Consider the following 8091-nt stretch of genomic DNA (forward strand, 5'->3'; position numbering starts at 1 on the left):
ACCCCCTGACTCTCTCACCACGTCACTCTCTCTCCCCTCTCTCCCTCACTACTCTCTCTCTCACCCCCACTCTCTCACCCTATCCTCTCGCTCACCCCTCTCTTTCACCCCTCTCCCTCACCCTCTCTCTCTTTCACCCCGTCTCTCACACACTCCCCTCTCTCTCGCCCCCTGTCTCTATCGCCGTCTCTCTCTCGCTCACCCATCTCTCACCCCCTCTCTCACCCCTGTCTCTCACCCTCTCTCTCTCTCACCCCAACCTCTCGCTCACCCCCTCTCTCACCCCCTCCCTCACCCTCTCTCTCTTTCACACCGTCTCTCACACAGTCCCTCTCACCTCCGTCTCTCTCGCCGTCTCTCTCTCTCTCTCGCCCCCCTCTCTCGCGCCTTTCTCTCTCCCCCTCACTCTCTCCCTCCTCTCTCTCTCCGTCTATCTCTCTCCCTGTCTCTCAGCCCCTCTATCTCACACCCCCTCACTATCTCACCCCGTCACTGTCTCTCCCACTCTCTCTCTCACCGCCTCGCTCCCAACACCCTCTCTCACTCATCCCCCTCTCTCTCACCCCTCTCTCTGTCTCACCACTCTCTCTCACCCTCTCTCTCATCCCCTCTCTCTCACCCCGTCTCTCTCACCCCCTGTCTGTCTCAGCTCCTCTCTCTCCACCCCTCTCTATCTCTCACCCCCTCTTTCTCACCCCCGTCTGTCTCACCTCCTCTCTCTTTCATACACCTCTCTCTCTCACTGTCTCTCTCGCAACACCCTCTCTCACTCACCTCCTCTCTCTCACACCTCTCTCTCTCACCCGTTCTCTCTATCTCACTTCACTATCTCACTCACCCCTCTCTCTCTCAACCCTCTCTCTCATCCCTCTATCTGTCCCTCTCACCCTCTCTCTCTTTCACCCCGTCTCTCTCTCTCACCCCTCACTCTCTTTCACCCCTCTCTTTCTCACACCTCTCTCTCCCCTCTCTCTACCTCACCCGACTCTCTCTCTCTCACTCCCTCTCAGTCTCTCATCCCTCTCTCTCTCACTGCTCTCTCTCTCACCCCCCTCTCACCCCCTCACTCTCTTAAGCCTCTCTCACACCCTCTCTCTCATCCCTCTCTCTCTCACCCACTCTCTTTCTCGCTCTCACCCTTCTCTCCCTCACCCCCCTCACTCTCTCACCCCTCTCTATCTCACCCCTCTCTATCTCTCATCCCCCTCTCCCACCCCGTCTCTCTCACCTCCTCTCTCCCATGCCCCTCTCTCTCACTGCCTCTCTCGCAATACCCTCTCTCACTCATTCCCTCTCTCTCACACACCTCTCTCTCTCTCTCTCACCCGTTCACTCTATCTCACTTCACTATCTCACTCACCCCTCTCTCTCTCAACCCTCTCTCTCATCCCTCAATCTCTCCCTCTTACCCTCTCTCTCTCACCCCGCGCTCTCTCACCCCTCTCTCTCTTTCACCCCTCTCTTTCTCACCCCTCTCTCTCTCCCCCTCTCTGTCTCTCATCCCCCTCTCTCTCTCACCCACTCTCTCTCTCACCCCCTCTCACACCCTCCCTCTCGCATCCCTCTCTCTCTCTCATCCACTCTCTCTCTCGCTCTCACCCTTCTCTCCCTCACCCCTCTCTCTCACACTCTCTCCCTTTCAACCAACCTCTCACACACTCCCTCTCTCTCACCCCCTCGCTCTCTCATCCCTCTCTCTCTCTCCCACCCTTCTCTCTCTCAGCCACCTCTCTCTCTCACCCTCTCTCACTCACCCTCTCTCTCTTTCACTCCCCTCTCTCACACACTCCCTCTCTCTCAACCCTCTCTCATGCCATGCTGTCTCTCCCCTCTCACTCACCGCTCTCCCTCACTCTCTCTCTTTCTCCCCGTCTCTCACACACTCCCTCCCTCTCGCCCCCTGTTTCTCGCACCACCTCTTTCTGTCCCCCTCACACTCTCGCGCCTCTCTCTCGACCCTCTCTTTCTCTCCCTCTCTCTGTGTCCCTCCTCTCTCTACCCCCTCTATCTCTCCCTTGTCTCTCAGCCCCTCTCTCTCTTTCACCGCCCTCGCTCACACACTGCCTCTCTCTCGCCCTCTCTCTCGCACCCCGTCTCTCTCTCTCTCCCGTCTCTCTCAGCCCTCTCTCTCTCAGCTCTCTCTCCCCCTCTGCTCTCTAACCCTCTCTCTCATCCCTTTCTTACCCCCCTCTCTCTTACACTCCTCCCTCTCTCTCTCACCCCTCTCTAAGCCTTCTCCTATTCTCATCCCTCTCTCTCTTACACCGCTCTCTCTCTCCCCTCTCTCCCCCCCATCTCTCCCTGTTTCTCACCCCCGTCACTCTCTCACCCCATTACTCTCTCCCCCTCTCTCTCACCTCCCCTCTCTCAACACCGTCTCTCACTCATCTCCCCTCTCTCTCACACCCCTCTCTCTCCCTGCCTGTCTCACCCTCTCTCTCACCCTCTCTCTCACCCCCTCTCTCACCCCCTCTCTCTTACCTCCAGTCTGTCTCCCCTCCTCTCTCTCACCCCCTCTCTGTCACCCCTGTCTCACCTCGTCTCGCTCTCTCAGCCCCTCTCTCTCAACACCATCTCGCATACACATTCTCTCTCTCTCACCCCCTCTCTCCCTCACCTCTCTTCTCACCCGTTCTCTCTATCTCAACTCACTATCTCACTCATCCCTCTCTCTCACTCTCTCTCAAACCCCACTATCTCTCACCCCTCTATCTCACACCCCCTCTCTCGTTCTCTCAACCTCTCTCTCTCACCACCTCACGCTCTCTCCCACGCTTACCCACGGTCTCTCTCACCCACACTCTATCTCACACTCTCACCCGCGCTCTCTCAACCGCTCACACCCCCATCTCTCTCTCATCCCCTTATCTTTCTCACCCTCTCTCTCTCACTCATGCCCCTCTCTCTCACTCCTCTACCTCACCCTCTCTGTCTTTCACCCGTCTCTCACACACTCCCTCAATCTCCTCCCCATCTCCCTCGCCGCCTCTCTCTCAACACCCTCTCTCACTCACCCCTCTCTCTCTCAACCCTCTCTCTCTCTCGCTCTCACCCTTCTCTGTCTGACTCCTCTCATCCCTCTCTCTCACCCTCTCTTTCTTTCACCCATCTCTCACACACTCCCTCAATCTCACCCCCTGTCTCTCTCGCCACCTCTCTCTCAACACCCTCTCTCGCTCATCCCCTCTCTCTCTCTCACCCCTCTCTCTGTCTCACCCCCCTCTCTCACACTCTCTCTCACCCTCCACTCACACCACCTGTCTGTCTCACCTCCTCTCTCTCCCACCCTTTCTCTCTCTCGCTCTCACCCTTCTATCTTTGACTCCTCTCTCTCGCCTCCTCTCTCACCCCTCTCTCTCTCTCTCAACCCATGCTCTCGCTCACCCCTAGAATTCACCCTTTTCTCTTACCCTCTCTGTCTTTCACCCGTCTCTCACACACGCCCTCAATCTCGCCCCCCTATCTCTCTTGCCGTCTCTCTCTCAACACCCTCTCTCACTCACCCCTCTCTCTCTCAACCCTCTCTCTTACCCCTCTCTCTCACCCTCTCTCTCTCTCGCTCTCACCCTTCTCTCTCTGACTCCTCTCTCTCATCCCTCTCTTACCCCTCTCTCTCTTACACTCCTCCCTCTCTCTCACCCCTCTCTCAGCCCTCACATACTCTCACCCCTCTCTCTTACACCACTCAGTCTCTCTTCCCCTCTCTCTTTACCCTGCTCTCTCATCCCACTCTCTCTCCCCTGTCTCTTAAACCTCTCTCTATCTGTCTCACCCATTTCTCATCCTCCACTCTCTCTCAAACCCCTCTCTCTCACCCCTTTCTCAAAACCTCTTTCTCTCACTCTCTCTCACACCTCTCTCTCAACCCTCATCGTCTCAAACCCCTCTCTCTCACCCACCTCTCTCACCCCTCTCTATCTCACCCCTCTCTCTCTCACCCCTCTCTCTCTCAACCCTCTCTCTCGCACCCCTCTCTCTCGCACCCCATGCTCTCACTCACCCCTCTCTGTCTTTCAACTCATCTCTCACACACTCCCTCAATCTCACCCCCGTCTCTCTCGCCACCTCTCTCTCAACACCCTCTCTCACTCATCCCCTCTCTCTCTCACCCCTCTCTCTGTCTAACCACTCTCACTCACCCTCTCACTCACGCCCCACTCACACCACCTGTCTGTCTCACCTCCTCTCTCTCCCACCCTTTCTCTCTGTCAACCCCTCTCTCTCCCACCCGCATCCCTCTCTCTCACCCCTCTCTCTCCCCTCTCTCTCTCACACCCATCTCTCTCTCACACCTCTCTCTCACCTCTCATTCACGCCCCTCTCTCACACACTCCCTCACTCTCGACCCCTCTCTCTCTCACCCTTTTCTCTCACCCCTCTCTCTCTCGCCCCTTTCTCTCTCACTCCATGCTCTAGCTGACCCCTCTCTCTCACCCCTCTCTCTCACCCTCTCTTTCTTTCACCCCGTCTCTCACACACTCCCTCAATCCCGCCCCCTGTCTCTCTCGCCACCTTTCTCTCTCTCCCCCGTCTCTCACCCCCTGACTCTCTCACCCCGTCCCTCTCTCTCCCTCTCTCTCTCTCTCATCGCCTCTCTCTCAACACGCTCTCTCACTCATCACACCTCTCTCATCCCTCTCTCTCTCACCCCATGTCTGTCTCACCTCCTCTCACTCACTCCCCTCTCTCTCATCCTTTCTCTCTCTCACACACCCGCTCTCTCTCACCCCTCTCTCTCTCGTTCACCCCTCTCTCAGCCCTCTCTCTCCCTCACCCGACTCTCTCTCTCGCTCCCTCTCTGTCTCTCACTCCTCTCTCTCTCTCACCCTCTCACAGTCTCACCCCTCTCTCTCACCCTCTCTGTCTCAGCCCTTCTCTCTGTCTCTCTCTCTCACGCCCCTCTCTCTCACCCCTATCTCCCTCTCACCCCTCTCTCTCAGCCTCTCTCTCTTACACCTCTCTCTCTCAACCCTCTCTCTCACCTCTCTCTCACACACACACATTCTCTCTCTCGCTCTCACCTTTCTCTCTCACTCTCCTCTCTCTCTCACCCTCTCTCTTTCACTGCCCTCTCTAACACACTGCCTCTCTCTCGACCCCTCTGTCTCACCCCGTCTCTCTCTCTCACGCCTCTCTCTCTCTCTCACTTATCTCTCTCACTCCGCTCTCTATCATCCCTCTTTTACCCCCTCTCTCTTACACTCCTCCCTCTCTCTCATCCCTCTCTCAGCCCGCTCATACTCTCACCCCTCTCTCTTACATTACTCTCTCTCTCCTTCTTTCTCCCTCTCTCTCCCTTCCCCTCTCTCTCATCCCGCACTCTCACCCCTCTCTCTTACACCCCTCTCTCTTACACCCCTCTCTATCTCTCTCACCACTCTATCTCACCCACACTCTATATCTCACCCTCTCTCTCTCTCTCACCCTCTCTCTCTCACCCCTCTCTCTCCCTCTCTCACCCCCCTCTCTCTCACTCCTTCTCTCTCTCACCCTCTCTCTCTCACATCTCTCTCACCCCCCTCAGCCTTCTCTGTCTCACCCCTGTCTCTCTCACACGCCCCTCTCTCACCCCTCTTCCTTACACCCCTCTCTCTCTCCCTCTCTCTCTACCCCTCTCTTTCATGACACTCCCTCACCCCTCTCTCTCTCACCCTCTCTCTCTCTCATCCCCTCTCTCTCAGCCCCTCTCTCTCACCCCCTTCTCTTCCTCACACCTTCTCGCTCTTAACATTCTCTCTCTCACCCCTCTCGCGCTCTCTCACCCTCATTCTCTCTCTCACCTCCCTCTCTCACACGTTCTCTCTCCCTTGCCCCCTACACTCTCCCACTCCATCTCGCCCACTCTCTTTCACGCCCACTCTCTACTTCTGCCCCCCTCTCACTCTCTCTCTCGCCCACTCTCTCTCAACCACTCTCTCTCTCACCCACCCTCTCTCTCGCTCCCTCTCTCTCACACACCCTCTCCCTCTCTCACCCCTCTCGCGCTCACTCTCACTCCCTCTTTCTCAGTCCCTCTCTCTCTCACACCCTCTCTCTCTCACACCCTCTCACTCTCACACCCTCTCACTCTCACTCCCTCTCTCTCACGCCCTGTCTCTCTCTCACACCCCTTCCCTCTCACACCCTCACTATCTCACCCTTTCTCTCTGACCCCTCTCACACCCATGTCTCTCTCCCCTCTCTCTCTCACCCCTCTCGCGCTCTCTCACCTCTCTCTCTTGCCCACTCTCTCTCTCTCGCCCACTCTCTCTCTCTCACCCACTCTCTCTCATCCACTCTCCCTCTCGCCCACTCTCTCTCTCGCCCACTCTCTCTCGCCCACTCTCTCTCTCTCACCCACTCTCTCTCATCCACTCTCCCTCTCGCCCACTCTCTCTCTTGCCCACTCTCTCTCTCGCCCACTCTCTCTCTCTCACCCACTCTCTCTCATCCACTCTCTCTCACACCCACTCTCTCTCACACCCACTCTCTCTCTCACACCCACTCTCTCTCTCACTCACTCTCTCTTTTCACACACTATCTCACCCACTCTCTCTCTCGCCCACTCTCTCTCTCGCCCACTCTCTCTCTTGCCCACTCTCTCTCGCCGACTCTCTCTCTCGCCCACTTTCTCTCTCTCGCTAACTCTCTCTCTAACCCTCTCTCTCTCTTGCCCACTCTCTCTCTCGCCCACTCTCTCTCTCACTCACTCTCTCTCTTGCCCACGCTCTCTCTTGCCCACTCTCTCTCGTGCACTATCTCTCTCGCCCACTCTTTCTCTCGACCACTTTCTCTCTCTCGCTCACTCTCTCTCTAACCCACTCTCTCTCTCGCCCACTCTCTCACACCCACTCTCTCCCTCTCGGCCACTCTCTCTCTCTCACACACTCTCTCTCGCCCACTCTCTCTCTCTCGCCCACTCTCTCTCTCTCTCTCTCTCACCCACTCTCTCTCACACCCACTCTCTCCCTCTCGCCACTCTCTCTCTCTCACACACTCTCTCTCGCCCACTCTCTCTCTCGCCCACACTCTCTCTCACACACTCTCTCTTTCCCACTCTCTCTCTCACACTCTCTCTCTCTCGCCCACTCTCTCTCTCACACACTCTCTCTTGCCCACTCTCTCTCTCCCACCCACTCTCCCTCGTGCACTATATCTCTCGCCCACTCTTTCTCTCGCCCACTTTCTCTCTCTCGCTCAGTCTCTCTCTCTCTCTCGCTCACTCTCTCTCTCGCCCACTCTCTCTCTCACTCACTCTCTCTCTTGCCCACGCTCTCTCTTGCCCACTCTCTCTCGTGCACTATCTCTCTCGCCCACTCTTTCTCTCGCCCACTTTCTCTCTCTCGCTCACTCTCTCTCTAACCCACTCTCTCTCTCGCCCACTCTCTCACACCCACTCTCTCTCTCTCGCCCACTCTCTCTCTCTCACACACTCTCTCTCGCCCACTCTCTCCCTTGCCCACTCTCTCTCTCTCTCACCCACTCTCTCTCACGCCCACTCTCTCTCTCACCCACTCTCTCTCACGCCCACTCTCTCTCTCACCCACTCTCTCTCACGCCCACTCTCTCTCTCACCCACTCTCTCTCTTGCCCACTTTCTCTCCCGCCCACCCTCCCTTTCCCACTCTTTCTCTCGCTGACTCTCTCTCTAACCCACTCTCCCTCTCCACCACCCTCTCTCTTGCCCACTCTCTCTCTCACCCACTCTCTCTCTCACCCACTCTCTCTCTCGCCCACTCTCTCTCCCACACACTCTCTCTTGCCCACTCTCTCTCTCGCCCACTCTCTCACGCCCACTCTCTCTCTCTCTCACCCACTGTCTCTCTCTCGCCCACTCTCTCTCTCACACACTCTCTCTTGCCTACTCTCTCTCTCACACACTCTCTCTCTCACGCCCACTCTCCCTCGCCCACTATCTCTCTCGCCCACTCTCTCTCTCACCGACTCTCTCTCTTGCCCACTCTCTCTCCCGCCTACTCTCCCTCGCCCAGGATCTCTCTCACCCACTCTCTGTCTCGCCCACACTCTCTTGCCCACTCTCTCTCTCACCCACTCTCTCTCACCCACTCTCTCTCTTGTCCAAACTCTCTCTCACGCCCACTCTCCCTCGCT

The sequence above is a fragment of the Chiloscyllium punctatum genome, chromosome 50 (genome assembly GCF_047496795.1).
Source record: "Chiloscyllium punctatum isolate Juve2018m chromosome 50, sChiPun1.3, whole genome shotgun sequence".
NCBI lineage: Eukaryota > Metazoa > Chordata > Chondrichthyes > Orectolobiformes > Hemiscylliidae > Chiloscyllium > Chiloscyllium punctatum.